The sequence below is a fragment of the Lagenorhynchus albirostris genome, chromosome 4 (genome assembly GCF_949774975.1).
Source record: "Lagenorhynchus albirostris chromosome 4, mLagAlb1.1, whole genome shotgun sequence".
Taxonomy (NCBI): Eukaryota; Metazoa; Chordata; class Mammalia; order Artiodactyla; family Delphinidae; genus Lagenorhynchus; species Lagenorhynchus albirostris.
Window position 1 is genome coordinate 47,812,110 of NC_083098.1, and position 18,484 is coordinate 47,830,593.

Consider the following 18,484-nt stretch of genomic DNA (forward strand, 5'->3'; position numbering starts at 1 on the left):
CCATGTGCAGCGTAGGTCAGAGTGTTGGGAAATTAACATCCCAGGAGCTACCCTCAAAAAGCGGGGGATAGGAATTGACAAATGCTGCATTTGCTCACCCTGCGGTGGGATACTCTTCAAACGTGTCCCACGTGGTCTCTCAGAAGGTCTCCAGTAGCACTGAACCTGTTACTCACAGTGGTCACGTGCTCAATCGCACACTCTACTGGCTTTCCTTCCTCATCTTGCTGCCCCGCTTCCTCCCAGCCCTTCCTGGAACCATCTTCTAAATACTAAGTCGTTTGCACCCAGATTCTTGTTCCCAATACCTTCATTAGTATTATGCCTCATTTCCTTCCTCTTTCCTCCTTACATGTTTTGTGCTCTTGAGGATGAATCCACTCCCAGCCACAACACACACACTTCATATAGCATCGTGGTCATAGCAGCTAATGAGGATGTCTTTGTTGATCAAATCAACCCTGGAACGAAGAAAGCCCTGGTGGATTTTTCTGGGAATTGATTCTAGTGGAATTTTGAATATAAGGGAATGTTATTTCTAAAGTACAGGATTTCTTCTCATACTACTTTCTAAGAAAGGTTTTTAGATATCAAATGATTTGATAGAGTCCTTTTTTCATACCTGACTGCATCCTCCACAGCTTGTTATCCGTATCAGTCGGATTCAAGTGTTGTTATTAATTGTCTTGCTGTTTATGCATTTCATCCTGCCTCCTGCCTCAGGCAGAAGTTGACAGAATTAGTGGGACCAAAGCATGGCAGGGACTCCAGGTGTCCTCAGCTCTGTGGGCTACCAGCTGGCTGACATCCTGGCAGGCCCTCGGGCAGGGGACCAGCATGCCCCCTCTTCTAGAGCAGCCTTATGCACAATACAATTTCCTGGCAGCATCTAGAAAAGCTGATTAGAAACCCACCCAAAGCAGGTATTTTTCCACTGCATTTCAAGTCCATCTCTTTTGTCAGGGCAGAGATTTGACTAGAAGAGCAGCAGGGAGGACGGTCGCTTAATTGCCATTTTAGAATGCAGATGTGCACAGTGTTGAGGAAAAGAAAAGGCTGCCTTGGGGCTATTTTCAGTTTGTTCTCTTATGACTATTAGATCTTAGGCCAATTTTTAAATTAGCATTTATTTACATTGTGTTCTTGTCACGGGAACCCTGGTTAAGGTGTGAAATACAGAGGATTCTGTTATTACTCCTTGGTTGGGGCAATGCCTGTAAGTCCTAACCAGTCTCCCTGAGGCAATCCAATAGTGAATGTTTACTTTCAAACCTTGCATTAGTTTCGTCTTGCGTACATTACAGTATCGTGTGGCCATCTACCATCTGCAGCGTGCTGACTGATCGGAGTTCTCAAATGTGATGTTGTACAAAGAACAGTGCTCACCTGAATGTGGATTTTCCTTTTCTCTCCCCTCCACTCCCCTCCTTCATCTTGCCTTCCTCTCCCCCTCCTTTTTATTTTTAGCTTTATTTTTTAGCTCCTTTAAGGGTCAGCTCATTTTACAGGAGGATGGGCATCTTACTCCTAGGAATAAAACTCGAAATGTTTCTCATTATTTTTGATTAGATTCTTTCAAATAACGAGCACAATGATACTTGCACATAGTTGGCTCTCAACAAATATCTGTTGAATAAATTAATCACACGAAGAAGGGATCTTGGCAACCAAAGGTAAGATAAATACCTGCATGTGCATAACTGTGCCTTCCATGCCTGCATATCTCTTGAAAGCCATTGCTACCATTGCATTTACCAGCAGAAACTGTGAAGGTTACATCTGAATTTAGAAATCTGAGCTGTCCCATCTGAGTTTATGATCAGATATGAAGGAGCTAGAGCAACTGTTTGCTTTCAGAGATGCCCTAAGGAAAAAAGAAACTATGCCTTAAATAGAAGTCAAGAAAGCTGTGTTCTAGTTCTGGTTCTGTCACTAAAAATCTATGATTGCTTTTGCTTCAGGGACCTTATTTGTAAAATGAGGAGATTAGCATCAATTAGCTGTACTGTCTTCCATCAAAGAATCAATGACTTTATGACCTTCTGTAAAGAACAAGAAGAGACAGGCTTTAAAAATTCGTCTTCATTAAAATGTACAGTCTTCTGAAAATGAGAAGGAAGTTGTTAACACACAGTAACCAGGGATAGTTCTCAGTTGTTCTTCCACTTGACAAATGGGTCTTTCTAGTTACCTTCACTGAAAGAATGTGGTTCCTCCCCTTGCAATGTTTGCTAATTGTATTGAAAAGCTGGAAAGGAGAAAAGAACGGAAATTCTGTTTCCTGAAATATTTCTTAAGGGGAAAGAGGAAATTAACTGGTTCTGACGTTTTGTTGTCAGGAAAGCATTTACTTCATCACACAGTCTGATAACTCTATTTTTTTTTCAGCTCCATCGTTCTGCTTCAGATACTCAAATGGAATTTCCAGATGGTTGCCTTCTCTAAGGTATGATGCTTCTTTCCATAAGCAATCTTTACCCTCCTTCCCTCCCACATGCAATATGTTTCCTACATACTTGGCCCTTAAATTGTTTTCTTTTATGTTTTAAAAATAATAGCTGATGGTTTTGATGTGTTCTTTAACTAATACTTGACACCTGGGAGGGGTGTTTTGTTTCTATATCCCAAGTGATGCCACAGTCTCAGTAGAAATCTGCTTTAGAGGTTGATAGGGAATTCTTCCATCAGTCAATGTTAGGTCAGTGACAGTGATAAATCCATCATACTTGTCCTTCACTTTGATTTAGTTAAGACTCCACAGCATCATTTGGTCCCTCTTGTATAACCTGGGATGGAGGGAACAGAGACAACTGTGGCTTCAGCTGGAAGCTGGGCACATTTCATTGTGCTGACTGATGCTGCCTACCGCTCCGAAGCCAGCATATACCATCTTTTTTTTTAAAGGTTTAAGGGGGTGGGGTTGATGGCGGACTCTGGGAAGGCTCATGCCAAGGAGTACTTCCCAGAACTTCTGCTGCAAGTGTCCTTGTCCCCGTAGTAAGCCCAAGCCACCCCCCCGCCTCTGCAGGAGAACCTCCAACACTAGTAGCTCCGATGGGGAGTTTAACAGTGCTATTGATCCACATCAGAGAGAAAAGTTCTTCAAGGTTGTTGGTCCCTGTCTCTCCCATGGGCTGCCCTCACCTCAGCTCTTACCCTTCCAAGTCAAGCTCTTTGTGCCCTAATCTGAGGGAATAGCAGCATCTTGGAAATCTTTCCAACAAGTCCTCTGAGTAAGGCCGTGTGGCTGACAGGGTCTCTGTGCTCCAGCCTGGAGACAGGCCTGTGCCTGTGAGGTGGGAGAGCCGAATTCAGGACATTGGTCCACCAGAGACCTCCCGGCTCCTCATAATATCAAATGGCAAAAAGTCTCCCAGAGACCTCCATCTCAATGCTAAGACCCAGCTCCACTCAACGACCAGCAAGCTACAGTGCTGGACACCCCATGCCAAACAACTAGCAAGACAGGAACACAACCCCACCCATCAACAGAGAGGCTGCCTAAAATCATAATAAGGTCACAGACACCCCAAAACACACCACCAGACGTGGACCTGCCCACCACAAAGACAAGATCCAGCCTCATCCACCAGAACACAGGAACCAGTCTCCTCCACCAGGAAGCCTACACAACCCACTGAACCAACCTTACCCACTGGGGGCAGACACCAAAACAATGGGAGCTATGAACCTGCAGCCTGCAAAAAGGAGACCCCAAACACAGTAAGTTAAGCAAAATGAGAAGACAGAAAAACACACAGCAGATGAAGGAGCAAGGCAAAAACCCACCAGACCTAACAAGTGAAGAGGAAATAGGCAGTCTACCTGAAAAAGAATTCAGAGTAAGGATAGTGACGATCATCCAAAATGTTGGAAATAGAATGGAGAAAATACAAGAAACGTTTAACAGGACCTAGAAGAACTAAAGAGCAAACAAACAATGATGAACAACACAATAAATGAAATTAAAAATTCCCTAGAAGGAATCAATAGCAGAATAACTGAGGCAGAGGAATGGATAAGTGACCTGGAAGATAAAATAGTGGAAATAACCACTGCAGAGCAGAATAAAGAAAAAAGGATGAAAAGAATTGAAGACTCTCTCAGAGACCTCTGGGACAATATTAAAAACACCAACATTTGCATTATAGGGGTCCCAGAAGAAGAAGAGAAAAAGAAAGGGACTGAGAAAATATTTGAAGAGATTATAGTTGAAAACTTCCCTAAAATGGGAAAGGAAATAGTCAATCAAGCCCAGGAAGTGCAGAGAGTCCCATACAGTATAAAACCAAGGAGAAACATGCCAGGACACATATTAATCAAACTATCAAAAATTAAATACAAAGAAAAAATATTAAAAGCAGCAAGGGAAAAATGACAAATAACATACAAGGGAATCCCCATAAGATTAAAAGCTGATCCTTCAGCAGAAACTCTGCAAGCCAGAAGGGAGTGGCAGGACATATTTAAAGTGATGAAAGAGAAAAACCTACAACCAAGAACTCTACCCACCAAGGATCTCATTCAGATTTGATGGAAAAATTAAAACTTTTAGAGACAAGCAAAAGATAAGAGAATTGAGCACCACCAAACCAGCTTTACAACAAATGCTAAAGGAACTTCTCTAGGCAGGAAACACAAGAGAAGGAAAAGACCTACAATAACAAACCCAAAACAATTAAGAAAATGGTAATAGGAACATACATACCGATAATCACCTTAACTGTAAATAGATTAAATGCTCCAACCCAAAGAAATAGACTGGCTGAATGGATACAAAAACAAGACCCATATATATGCTGTCTACAAGAGACCCACTTCAGACCTAGGGACACATACTGACTGAAAGTGAGGGGATGAAAACAGCTATTCCATGCAAATGGAAATCAAAAGAAAGCTGGAGTAGAAATTCTCATATCAGACAAAATAGACTTTAAAATAAAGACTATTACAAGAGACCATAAACAAGATGAAAAGACAGTCCTCGGAATGGGAGAAAATATTTGCAAATGAAGCGACTGACAAAGGATTAATCTACAAAATTTACAAGCAGCTCATGCAGCTCAATATCAAAAAAAACCAACCCAATCCAAAAATGGGCAGAAGATCTAAATAGACATTTCTCCAAAGAAGATATACAGACTGCCAACAAACCCATGAAAGAATGCTCAACATCACTAATCATTAGCAAAATGCAAATCAAAACTACAATGAGGTATCACCTCACACCAGTCAGAATGGCCATGATCAAAAAATCTACAAACAATAAATGCTGGAGAGGGTGTGGAGAAAAGGGAACCCTCATGCACTGTTGGTGGGAATGTAAATTGATACAGCCACTATGGAGAACAGTATGGAGGTTCCCTAAAAAACTAAAAATAGAGCTACCATATGACCCAGCAATCCCACTACTGGCCATATACCCTGAGAAAACCATAATTCAAAAAGAGTCATGTACCACAATGTTCATTGCAGCTCTATTTACAAACCAGGACATGGAAGCAACCTAAGTGTCCATCAACAGATGAATGGATAAAGAAGATGTGTCACATATATACAATGGAATATTACTCAGCCATAAAAAGAAACGAAATTGAGTTATTTGTAGTGAAGTGGATGGACCTAGAGACTGTCATACAGAGTAAAGTAAGTCAGAAAGAGAAAAACAAATACCGTATGCTAATACATATATATGGAATCTAAAATTAAAAAAAAATTGTTCTGAAGAACCGAGGGGCAGGACAGGAATAAAGATGCAGATGTAAATAATGGACTTGAGGACATGGGGAGGGGGAAGGGTAAGCTGAGACGAAGTGAGAGAGTGGCATGGACATATATACACTACTACATGTAAAATAGATAGCTAGTGGGAAGCAGCTGCGTAGCACAGGGAGATCAGCTGGGTGCTTTGTGACCACCTAGAGGCATGGGATAGGGAGGGTGGGAGCGAGGGAGACACAAGAGGGAGGAGATATGGGGATCTATGTATATGTATAGCTGATTCACTTTGTTATACAGCAGAAACTAACACACCATTGTAAAGCAATTATACTCCAATAAAGATGTTAAAAAATTTAAAAAATAAATAAAAATAAAAAGTAAAGGTTTAAGGGAAGGGATTTGCTGGGTGATGTTTATCACAGTCTTTCAAAGAGCATCTGTATTTGAAATGAAGGTAGGAAAATGGAGATGAGCATAGCTGGCCTTGCACTATGAGTCAGTTTCCCAGCAAGATTTATGCTGGCAGACTTTGATTTTACAACCTGTTGACTCTTCCGTAGACCCATAGCCCACCATCCTCACAATCACAGCCACCCCTACCAGCTCCAGAACCTCCACCGTTTTCAATCTGACAACCATTATTTTGGCTACAGCAGCATCATCATCTGCTCTTCACCCCACAATCCTGATATCACTTTAATTCAATTTTATCAAGAGCCTCATGACCACAATTTTATGATGAAACTCTCTAAAATAATAATAATAATAACGTTGATTGTGTCCATTTTGCTTTATATAATTTAACTCATTTAATCCTCACACCAGGTTTTGAACTGAGTAATATTATTAACTGCATATTGTAGATATAGAAATTGAGGCTCCTGGAGTTAAGTAGGCTACGCAAAGTCATAGAGCTAGTATGTGATGGAACCTGGATTTTTAACCCAGGCCCAGAATCAGAATTTTTAGCCACTAATCTAAACAAAGATTTGTTCACTGAGAACACTTGGATTTGAAGTTTCAATAGCTTTGTCACACACAAACACGCAAAAGCACTACTTTGAAAAAAAAAAAAAAGCACTACTTTGGACAATAGCTAGTAAACTCATAAAGCGCATTTCCCTTTGAATGTGTCAAGCTAGAGTAAACGATATATCAGGTACGAATGAACCTTGAACTATCAGTGGCTAAACATTACAAAGGTTTGTTTCTTGCTCCCAGTAAGTCCAATGCCAAGTGCCTGGCACTCCATGGCACTGCACCGCCCAAGAGCAGCGCGGGAATACCAGCTCTCTGCAGGGTTGCTGGTGCAAGGGGAGAGAGCATGGAAAACCCGCCTACTTTTAAGGACCTCAAATGGAGAGCGACACACTTCCCATCTGTTCACAGGCATTAGCCAGAACCAGGCACATGGTCCCAACCTAACCACGGCGGCTGGGACGTGTAGGAAGAGAAAGCACATGGAATGTTCGAGAGCACTACCATGTCGTATTGCTGGACAAACATAATCCGTTCAAGTAAATAGTTGAGTCATAATTAATATATCCATAATTGGAATGCCAGGAGACCCGGACCAATTCTGCTTTAGGAATCCAAGTCTCTTACTCATTTGTGACAATCCTTTTTTCGTCTGAAAAGTGTATGGACTTGATAAACTCTCGTGGGATATTATAGTGTCCCAAGCCTTCGGCTGCTGCATTCCGAAGAGATGATTTATATAATTAACCGTAAGGGGGAGGAAGGAAGGCATGAAATCTTCAAAATCTTTCTATCTTGCTCTGTCATGTCACATGCTACTCTTTGATATTTCTGGACGTTGGAGAATAGAGGAAGTCCCACCTCTCAGAGCTCCACATGAGAAAAGAAGACTTATAACTGGATCTCATCATTGTCATTTCTGTTTGGTATAAAAGAGGAAGACATGTCATCTAGCCTACAGGGAAGAAGAAACCAGGTTATGTCCACAGAGCTTGCTGAAGGGAAGACCTCTCTTTGTCTAACATTCCTGACTTGGTGGAGTGGTCTTCACTGTTTAGCCTTTTTTTTTTCCTTTTGGGCGGTACGCGGGCCTCTCACTGTTGTGGCCTCTGCCGTTGCGGAGCACAGGCTCCGGACGCGCAGGCTCAGCGGCCACGGCTCAGCCGCTCCGCCGCATGTGGGATCTTCCCGGACCGGGGCACGAACCCGTGTCCCCTGCATCGGCAGGCGGACTCTCAACCACTGCGCCACCAGGGAAGCCCCACTGTTTAGCCTTTGGGAATAAATCAAGGAAAGAAATTTCACCAGCAGAAAGCTGAAAAGCTAGAACTGGAGATATTTGATTGTTATTTAATATTATTTTGAGTAGAGAATAAAAAGCACTATGCTATAAATCTAATAGCCTAAGTCTTTCATTCACTGCCTTCAACTAGAGAGAAAGGAGTTGACTCTAATCTTTGGGTAAGTAAAAGGCACTGGAAGTTCTCAGGGTGCTTCCCAGTCTTTGTGGACAGTGTCATGGAGGGCAGAGCTGCTGCACTTACACTCAAGCCGTCTCAAGGTCAGGCTGCATTGGTTTCTGATCTGACCTTCTGAGAAACCACCCATGTTCTTATGTCCCACACCTCAGTCGTGGGTGCTCTGCTAAATGAAGAAGACATGAGCCTCCAAGCTTTGCCCCACAAAGGGCTAGAGCCACATCTCTTGGCTCAAATTTAGCAACTTTAAATACTGGCATCCCTCCAAAAAAAGATACAGTGTAATCTAGACTAAATGTGCCCTGCTTATCTCTCGAATAGATAGGTGACTGGTTGCACTGCTTGTAGTTTTTCTGCTGTGGCTGCTACCTCTCAAAGTTTCTTTCCTGGAGATGGGGATTTGGAGAATGCATAGTTCCTCATCATCCCTCTTCCTTGTGATTGTTCCCATTTGGTTGGCTGGCTAGGCCACAGATCTACCTTCTGTGCTGTGAAAACATCTCACGGTACAAACTATTTTCAGGAAGCTAAGTTACCCATGCACGGTCATGTACTTAAACTAGCTCACTGTCTTTATCTTCAGGCCCTTCTCTCTAGCCGTCACATATTGCCTTTTCCAGTTACTCTGTAATAGCTTTATTTTCTCTTTCACCATCAACCCCTTCTTCCAGAATTGCACAGAAGAGTCTCCAGTCCTCTGTCTTGTCTGCTCCTGGCCCATCAAGTCAGGTTTATTCTCAAGAGAAGTGCTCTGACTGTGGCAATCTCTTCTCTGCGAAGTGCCTTAAACACACTCACATTTTGTTTACAATATATAAACATTATATTGTTAAATAATCAACTTATTTCATCTCTCTTTGTTGTGAGTCAGTCTTAGGTTATGTCTGTACCTATGCTAGAACTACTTGAACCCTTTAAACACTGTAAATGGCATCAGAGAGAATAGAAATAAACTCTGTACTTGGCAGGGTGGAGGTCCCTGTAAATAGGAAACTGGGTAAATATTATTACGTAGAGATGAACGGCCTAAGCTTGAAAGGAAGGTCCAGGAACTGAAATAGACAGGGGAAACATCCTTCCTTAATGTCCAATGAAGCTGAAAGAGAAAAAGTTTCTTTTTCTCCAGCTTCACTGAGGTATAATTCACAAACAAAATCATAAGGTGAAGTATACAAGGTGATGATTTGATAATTGAACTCACGGAAACAGAGCGTTAAAAGTGGCTGCCAGGGTCTGGGGGGTGGTGGAGATGGGGAGAGCTTAGCAAAAGGGCACAAACTTTCAGTAAATAAATAAATTCATCTTATAAATAAAACTTTTTATTTATAAGATGAATAAAATCTGAGGATCTAGTGTCTAACATTAGACTGCAGTTGATAACACTGTTGTATAATAGAAATAATTTTAATTCGGTTTCAGAATAGGAATGTGGGAAGACTAGTGATGGAAATTGGGGATATGTAAGGAGCTGAGCTAAGAAAAATACAAGTATAATTAAGATTGAGAAATAAAATAATAAACTAGGAAAGCTGATTTAAAAAGTTTAGCTGTGTCCAGCTAGTTTAAGCACCAGACTGGATACTCAATAGTAGTATTTTTGCAAGTAAGTTAAATTTTTTATTCTGTCAGTTTCTATAACTCTGTTTGCCTAATATGAAGCCCCAGGAGCAAATGAAAACAAAGCCCCTCATTATAAACTTTAAAGTGGGCTTAAGAAGAAGTATCAGACTTGTCTCTCACACATGACTATGGCTGACCAAGGGCAGATAAGACCATGGCCATGTGTGCAATCAGCTTGTGAACCAGCCCCTCTACAGCATGATTGAGGCCATGGACATTCCTGGGATTGAACCAGTAACAAAGCCAAGTACTTAAACAGTACGGGTCCATTGGTGAGAAAATCCCAGTTGGAGGAATTCTTTAGTGACTACTTTGCCACCATATCATAAGTACTGTGAAATAGTTATTTCATTAAAGTTATTATTGCCTTTACTGTAGGTCTTTTCACTGGATCTGGTTTTGTATTCCTGTTGGTTATGGGGTAGTTCTAAGCTTCAAAAATTACTCTGGAAGAGAAGAATGTTCTCCCTCTCTCCTTGTCATTTCACTTCCCTAAAACCAGGATCTTTTCATTTACTGACGAGGGATTCTTTTTCTGCAACAGGAAGATTAGTTAACTGACTCAGTCATATTTTCCCATAAATGGCAACATGAGCTGTCCTGAGATTTATTTTTAGATACTGGATTAGTCTTAGAATGTGAGTTCTGCACTGTGGGAAAGAATGACATGACCCTGCTAAGATGTGAACCCTGCTTTCTGTTGCCACGGTTACCATTTGATCATCCTAACTTACATACTCAGAGTCCAGATGAATAAATCTAAATAACAGCCTTTATAGAAGACAGGAGTCAAACTACAAAATACGTCGTCCTGTATATGAGCAAATATGAGCCATGCATAGACTGTAGGACAAAAATGCCTGCAGAACAAAAAGGAGCAGGGATACATTTTGCCAGAAAATGCAAAATTTGGATTGGTCTTTACAATTTATTGTTTAGGAAATGTAGGTTTCAGAATTGCATTTTAAGCATCTAGCCCAATATCTTGTTATCTGAATGACTGCACTGGCATCCTGTTTCCTTTGCATTCCTTATTAAAAACATCAAACTGAAAATAGAATAAAAATAGACTTTATTAAAAGCTATAAACATGTTCTTAAAATATGCTAATTCTAAAACATCTGAAGCATGACCACCATTTCATGATCATTCATTCAGTCCTTATCTTTTGTGAACATGACTCTATGACATCAATGGCAAGATTCTTATTCTCTCAAAGCTAGTTTTCATGGAAAAGAATTGAAAAAAAAGGATATAGATATATACATATTTATACATATAACTAAATCACTTTGCTCTACACCTGAACCTAGCACAATATTGTAAATCAACTATACTTCAATTAAAAAAAAATGAAAGAGAAAGGGCACTGCAAAAAAAGTGCCTAGCAAAGTGTATAGTGTATATTCAATAAATAATGGTTATGAAAAACCCTATTTTTTTTTTTTTTTTTTTTTTTGCGGTACGCGGGCCTCTCACTGTTGTGGCCTCTCCCGTTGCGGAGCACAGGCTCTGGACGCGTGGGCTCAGCGGCCATGGCTCACGGGCCTAGCCGCTCCACGGCTTGTGGGATCTTCCCGGACCGGGACACGAACCCGTGTCCCCTGCATCGGCAGGCGGACTCTCAACCACTGCGCCACCAGGGAAGCCCAAACCCTACTTTTTTAATGATTAAATTTCAGGAAAAGAAAATAATCATGAATACAACTCATCCCCTTCCCCCAATAAATAGCTACTTATAAGGGAGCAGTCAAATTTTTACCCACACAATTTGTAATGTTGAAGAGATCATCACCTAACATTCACCGTGCCCCCTGCAGTGGAAGCGCGGAGTCTTAACAACTGGACCACCAGGGAAATCCCGCTAACATTCTTATTTTACAAAGCAAACCTTACCTCTCAGTGGCAATCATAACAAAGTTTCTTATTTGAATACATTTTACAGTTTAGGTTCTTCTTTGAACCTAGTGCTCACTAGGCAAGAAGATAAGTTGAGAGTACAAATTCTGCTTTTCTGAGATGACAAACTTTCGAATTCCCCTGTTTCAGGGATTATGGAAGTGCTTGTTGGCAAACATTTTGAGTAGACTGGCCCCATTCTGCATGACTTGTTTTCTATGACAGTAGCATGAATTCATGCACGTCAGGCTGTGCTCACGATTGAGTTTAGATGAGTAAGGGCCTTGGTTTCCCTTGAAGGAAGGGGTTCAGTCGTAGAACACAGGTTGGAGGCTAATCCACGATTTCCTTTCACGGGGTTTAATGGCTTTCATTCAGGAAGCAGTGGTGCTGGACAGTTCCCTTTCAAGCAAGCAATGAGAGGCCAGGACTGGGTCCAGGATTTGGGGTCATAATAATAAAAAAGGTGGTGTTATTGTGGTCTTGGACAATAACTTTCTCCTTCGACTCATCGTCCATTTCAAGTTGAAATGATACTTTTAAATTTTTATCTGACACTGATCTATTTTTGCAGTCCTGTTGAATAATAAAACATTTGAATGTTGGAACTAGGACTTTTGAAACAGTGCCAGTTGTTTCCGGAGTGGTCAGGAAATGAGATTTCTCAGTTCAAGCTCAGGTTGCTCTAATGTCCAGATCACTCCACCCACATACACCACCGGCCTTCTCCAGGGCAGTGATTCCACCATTCCTTTGGGTTTGGCATAGTTGTTCCAGGACAATTTTGTGTGTGTGTGTGTGTGTGTGCTCGTGTGTGTGTGTGTGTGTGTGTGTGTGTGTCTAGAAATCTGAATTTTAAAAAGCATATCAGGTGTTTCCAAGGCAGACGGTAACTGAGAAACAGTGACATTTGAAGAACAACTTCTAGTTTGCATTTGTCTATTCTGTCAAGGAGATTGTTCCAGTTACTATTGCTGTGCAACACACCACCCCAAAATGTACTGGCATAATACAGCTATTTTATTACAATCCTGGATTCTGGGATTCAGAACTTCAAATGGGCACAACAGAGACAACCTTTCTCTGTTCTGTGATATCTGGGCCTCCACTAGTGAGATTTGAAGGCTGAAGGTGACTCTACTGCTTTGGGCTGGAATCATTTGAAGTCTTCTTCATTCACATTCCTGGTAGTTGATGAAGGCTGTTGGCTAAGACCTCAACAGGGCTGTTGGCTGAAACACCTTCATATGGCCTCTCCATGTATCTCTTCAGAGGATAGTTTGGGTTTCCTCACAGCATGGCAGGTGAATTTTTAGAGTGAATATCCCAAGAGAGAACAAAGTGGGAGTGTGTGTTATTTTTACAACCTAGCTTGGAAGTCACATAATATCACTTTTATCATACTCCATCAGGTTGAGGGAGTTACAAGATCTGTCCAGGTCCGTGGACTGTCAAGAGGACATTATAAGAAACCATGAGGGTTGGGAGTATTGTGGCTATCTTTGGAAGATAAAATCTGCCATTGAGACCAATCATTTAATGGAAAACTATCGAAAAATTAGTAAAGACAAATAGAAGCTCCATATAGTTGAAAACATTATAATAGAACACTTTTCTTGCTGTGAATAAGTTAAAATCTCTTCACCCAGATGAATTACATCCTATGGTACTAAGAAAACTCACAAATCATATTACTGAGACATATGAAAAATAAGAGACATTGGCTGGGAAGTTGGTACATATCATTCTGTCCACAGGAGGAAAAAGATGGACTCGATAAATGGCAGGACAAATAAGATTCTAGAGTCTAGTAAATTAAGGGCTAGAGTTTCAAAATCCAGGCCAAGGATGACATATAAATCTGCTACAAGTGTGCTACCACTTTCTTACCTTGTATATCCATGGAAGATATTGCAAAATAATCAGATCATGGCATCCCTGACTGCTGTGTTTGGACCAGACCTAGAATCATTGTCAAAATTATGCTCTAGGCAGCCACAGCGAATTAATTGTTATTGATACATGAGTTAAAACCTACTTCTTATTTAGAAGCAAAAAGTGGAGGTTCCTAGATCCCAGTATCATTTCAGTAAAAGTAAATCATGTTGTACCAATTTTATTTATTTTTTCTTTATAAAAATTATCAGACTGACTAAGTTACTACCATAGACATGGTGTTCTTTGGCCTGTGTGAAGGAATTTGACACATTCTTGCTCATGATAGTCTTGTAGAGAAAATGGGAAACAACTAGGTTGGTATGACAACCCCTCACAAAATGTGATGACTCCAACTTGGTTGGAACATTCTTGTGTGTTCAACATTTTGTAAAATCAAAGACTTGAAAAATTTAAGGGTATACTAATCCCATTTAGAGATGATATGAAGGTGGAGGAGACCAAATAGGTTGCATGACAGAATAAGAATTCAGAAATGTCTTGATATGTTGCATCCAACAAGATGAAATTCAACAGGATATATAGTCTTGCATCTGTTTCCCCCCCAAAAATACAGAACATATAAACTTGACTTTGCAACAGCATATATAAGGAATACTTCTGTATTTTAATTGAGTAAGATCAAATCAACCATGTGAAATGATCTCCAAAAATGTTTGTTGAAGTTCTTTCTGGAACAAAGATGGTAATAATTCTATTCTCTAATTGCTTACTCAGATCACAATTGGGAGAGTTCATTCAGTGGTGAACACTCCAGTTTAAAGGGGTATAGAAAAGTCAGAGTATTAGCCAGGATTTGTGTTCCCTGGAGAAGGAAAACTCAGGATATTTCATATAAATTTAAGTCATAATATATGCAAATCAGTGTGCTAAGAATTTTACTTTTAAAACCTAAATTTTTATAACTATTTATTTAAAATTAATTAATTTAATTTTTTTTTTTTTTTTGGCTGTATTGGGTCTTTGTTGCTGCACATGGGTTTTCTCTAGTTGTGGCGAGCGGGGGCTACTCTTCATTCTGGCGCACGGGCTTCTCCTTGTGGTGGCTTCTCTTGTTGTGGAGTGTGAGCTCTAGGCACACGGGCTTCAGTAGTTGTGGCATGCAGGCTCAGTAGTTGTGGCTCGCGGATCTAGAGTGCAGGCTCAGTAGTTGTGGCACACAGGTTTCGTTGCTCCGCGGCATGTGGGATCTTCCTGGACCAGGGCTTGAACCCATGTCCCCTGCATTGGCAGGCAGATTCTTAACCACTGCGCCACCAGGGAAGTCCCAGGGAAGAGTTAGTGTAAATTCACTCTTACACTAATCTTGTAAGGTAGGTATTATTCTGACCATTGTATAGATGAGGAAACGGAATCACAGTGTTTAAATAAAGTATAATAGCTTTAAATAGCTATAAAGTGGAAGAGCCAGGATTGTAACACAAGTCTGTGCCACCCTGAGTCATCAGAACATCTGTGACAGTGGTTCACAAAATTCTAGCACACATATGCATCTTATGAGGATCTTGGATAAAAATGCAGATTTTCAGGCCCAGATGTTCTGAGTCAGTAGGTCTTGGATAATTTTCTTTAAAATATTTCAGCATATTTTCTTTAAAATATTTCAGCATAGACTGTGTGATATGAACATGTATGTATGATTTAGTTTTAATCTAGACCCTTTTTGTGGTTAGTTGTCCTAATCAGAAATATATACTCCAGGGTCATTAGCTAACATTTAATCAAAGGTCCACAAACCAGGGGAATTAAATTATATTAATCTCCAGTGAATACCAGAAATTCTGTTATTTGACTAATGAATATCAGAACTGGGTATTTCTTGATGAAATTATTAGTTTTCATTATATGTGGATTTTCTGGCTGTATTGTAGAGACCCTCACAACCTTGCATACATGGGCCATAAGAATATAGCAGGCCCAGCAGTCTGCATCCTCAGAAATGGCACCCAGAGCTTGATTCGTCAGTGGCCTGTTTCAGCTACTAATTTGGAGACTTCCTGGTCTCCTGACTCTGACTAGATAGTTGGCTGAATCCTGCTTCCTTTGCCTCCAGTGAACTGTCCATGAAATGTTTTGTCGGAGCTCTTAGAGGAAGGAATTGAGAGCTGGAACTCCATCGGGCTTTGCCAAATTGGTGGTGTGATTGTCACATGTTTGCTGAGAAATGTGTGTGTCAGGATTCAGTCTGAAGCTTGCTTTCAGGGGGTTGTGGAGATGAAACCCATAACTTTCACCTATAACTAAGTGTTAGTGTTTACCAAAAACCCCATGAAAAATGTGTGCATAACTAAGTTGATCAGGATCTGAATTATTAGAAGCAAGTTAGATGATTCTGATTTGAGAAGCACTGAGTTATATCTCTTTCCTTGTTTAAGTGGAGGACCAATGAATATTTGGTAATGGGACGTGGGAGTGTTTCAAACATTGGATGAAGACCAGATCTTTCTTTTTCAAAAAGTCCTTTATAATCTTGAGATTTAATCAATTTAAAAAAAAGAGATTTAATAAAAAGTATTTGTTTTGGTTGGTAAAAAAGAAAAAAGCTTTGTGACCCTCAACATCTGCTTAAAGCCCCATAGCCAGATAAAGTTTTCTGAGTGCTTCAGACTGAACCATTGCCCCTATCTATGATCCAATGAACTTTGCAAAGTCCCTGTAATTTCAAAAGCAAACACAATTAAGTGAATCATATGCTTTGTTTTTTTGAAAAATTACTTTCCTATCTTAAAGTGATATCAGGAAGCTAGATATATCTGGTGAGAAATAATGTTTCATTAAAATGCTGTGCTTATGATTCTATCATGATTGTTTGTGCTTGATATTAAGTTAAGTATGATATTTCAAGGCTAGTCTAGAAAAAAACCATGACCTATCATTATTTTTGCAAATTTCTCATGATGAAAGGGCATTGGTATTCTTTTTGGAATAAATCTTACAGGAACAGATAACATCGATTTTTGAAATATTTAAGCCTATTCCTTCATACTCAGACAATAAATGCAATGAAAATAATATGCCTTACATATAACCGGAACTGTATTAATGTTTGTGGACAAGCTTTTTGATATAGAGCAAGTGAAGGAAGTATTAAATGTGGGAAAAGTTGAACAGGAACATAGCAATGACATTACAAAACTAGTGTGTGGAGCTTCTGAATACAAAAGAATATAGAAGCTTCTGAATCTTGAGATATTAATGACTAGGAAGAGATTTTAGTGTAGAAAACAAAATCATTAGGGAAGACATTCCTTCAACCTAGATGGAAAAATGACTGTAGCTGAAAGCCAAGGAGGCCATTTTCTGCCTGGGAATTTGTATTGAAGAGAGAAAGGGAATCATTAAACCAATAGCGGGGGTTCTTCAAATTTTAAAATGGTGCCCTTTGTTTTCACAAAATCACATCAAGCTTGTTTGTATCTCAGCATTGTTCAGTAGCAAATGAGGTCATGTTTATCAGAGACAGTGCAGAGTTTTATGGTGGCCACTAAGCGATCAAAAGAGGATAAATTACGTTGCATATAGTTTTAGTAGGTGTAATGATAAATTGAGTTATTTGGCTATCAAAATCTAACATGGAATCTAGTTCCGTCATGATTGATGAACCTGAACACTCCATGGACTTCTCAAATCCTACAGATGATGGTGGCTGCATACTGTTTTGTAACTGTTTCTTCCATGTGGCTTTCTTTAATAATATTTACTGCTCCTAGAAAAAATGTACATTGAAAAAGACATCCTTTCTTTTCAGGAAAGAGTAAAGGCTGCTAATTTGATATAATAGATTACCCAGCTTGTTGATATTTGTTAAATATACAAATATTATATCTGATTATACATTTGATGACAAGTAAACTACTCAACTTAGTTTGATGATTAAAAGCATGCCAGTTATTTGGTGACATGAAAATCAAACAACAATTTGAATAAAATGTTCATTTCTTAATCAGTTGCTTGGGTTTTTCCCTTCTAAAATTGTAAGTTGTATTAAAGAACTTCCTGTTTTGTGTTTTGCAGTTTCCCCAGAGAGCAGAACATTAAGAACAAGAATAGTTTAACAATGAAAAAAGACTGGAAAATGAGTGGGTGTTGTATGTGTACTATGTCAAGAAGATAGCAGAAATGCTGGTTAGCTTTCTTGATCTATAGTGAACAAAATATACTGCTTAATCACACTATTGTATAGAATATTTCTTTAACCCGTCATGACTTTAATGGTGAGCATACTATTTGCCTTAAATTTTTTGAATTTCAAATTGTTTCTTTGTTCATCTCATAGCATGTTATGTTTAATAGATGCTAGGTTTGTGGGGGGTTTTCTTATTAGTCATCAATTTTATACACATCAGTGTATACATATCAATTCCAATCACCCAATTCATTCACACCACCATCCCCAACCCCCGCAGCTTTCCCCCTTTAGTGTCCATACGTTTGTTCTCTACATGTGTGCCTCAACTTCTGCCCTGCAAAACAGTTCATCTGTACCATTTTTCTAGGTTCCACATACATGCGTTAATATACGATATTTGTTTTTCTCTTTCTGACTTCCTTCACTCTGTATGACAGTCTCTAGATCCATCCACGTCTCTACAAATGACCCAATTTCGTTCCTTTTTATGACTGAGTAATATTCCATTGTGTATATGTACCACAACTTCTTTATCCATTCGTCCGTCGATGGGCATTTAGGTCGCTTCCATGACCTGGCTATTGTAAATAGTGCTGCAATGAACATTGGGGTGCATATGTCTTTTATAATTATGGTTTTCTCTGGGTATATGCCCAGTAGTGGGATTGCTGGATCATATGGTAATTCTATTTTTAGTTTTGTA

The 18,484-nt window shown here is 39.8% G+C and overlaps 1 long non-coding RNA gene across 1 annotated transcript in view; it reads left to right on the top strand.

Moving 5' to 3' along the window:
- LOC132519788 (uncharacterized) overlaps positions 1-18,484 on the top strand; it is a 187,896-nt gene that overhangs the window by 117,979 nt on the left and 51,433 nt on the right. The window contains exons 5-6 of the long non-coding RNA XR_009540295.1: positions 2,389-2,446; positions 7,111-7,238. This is a non-coding gene — a long non-coding RNA (uncharacterized LOC132519788). The remainder of the gene's footprint in view (positions 1-2,388; positions 2,447-7,110; positions 7,239-18,484) is intronic.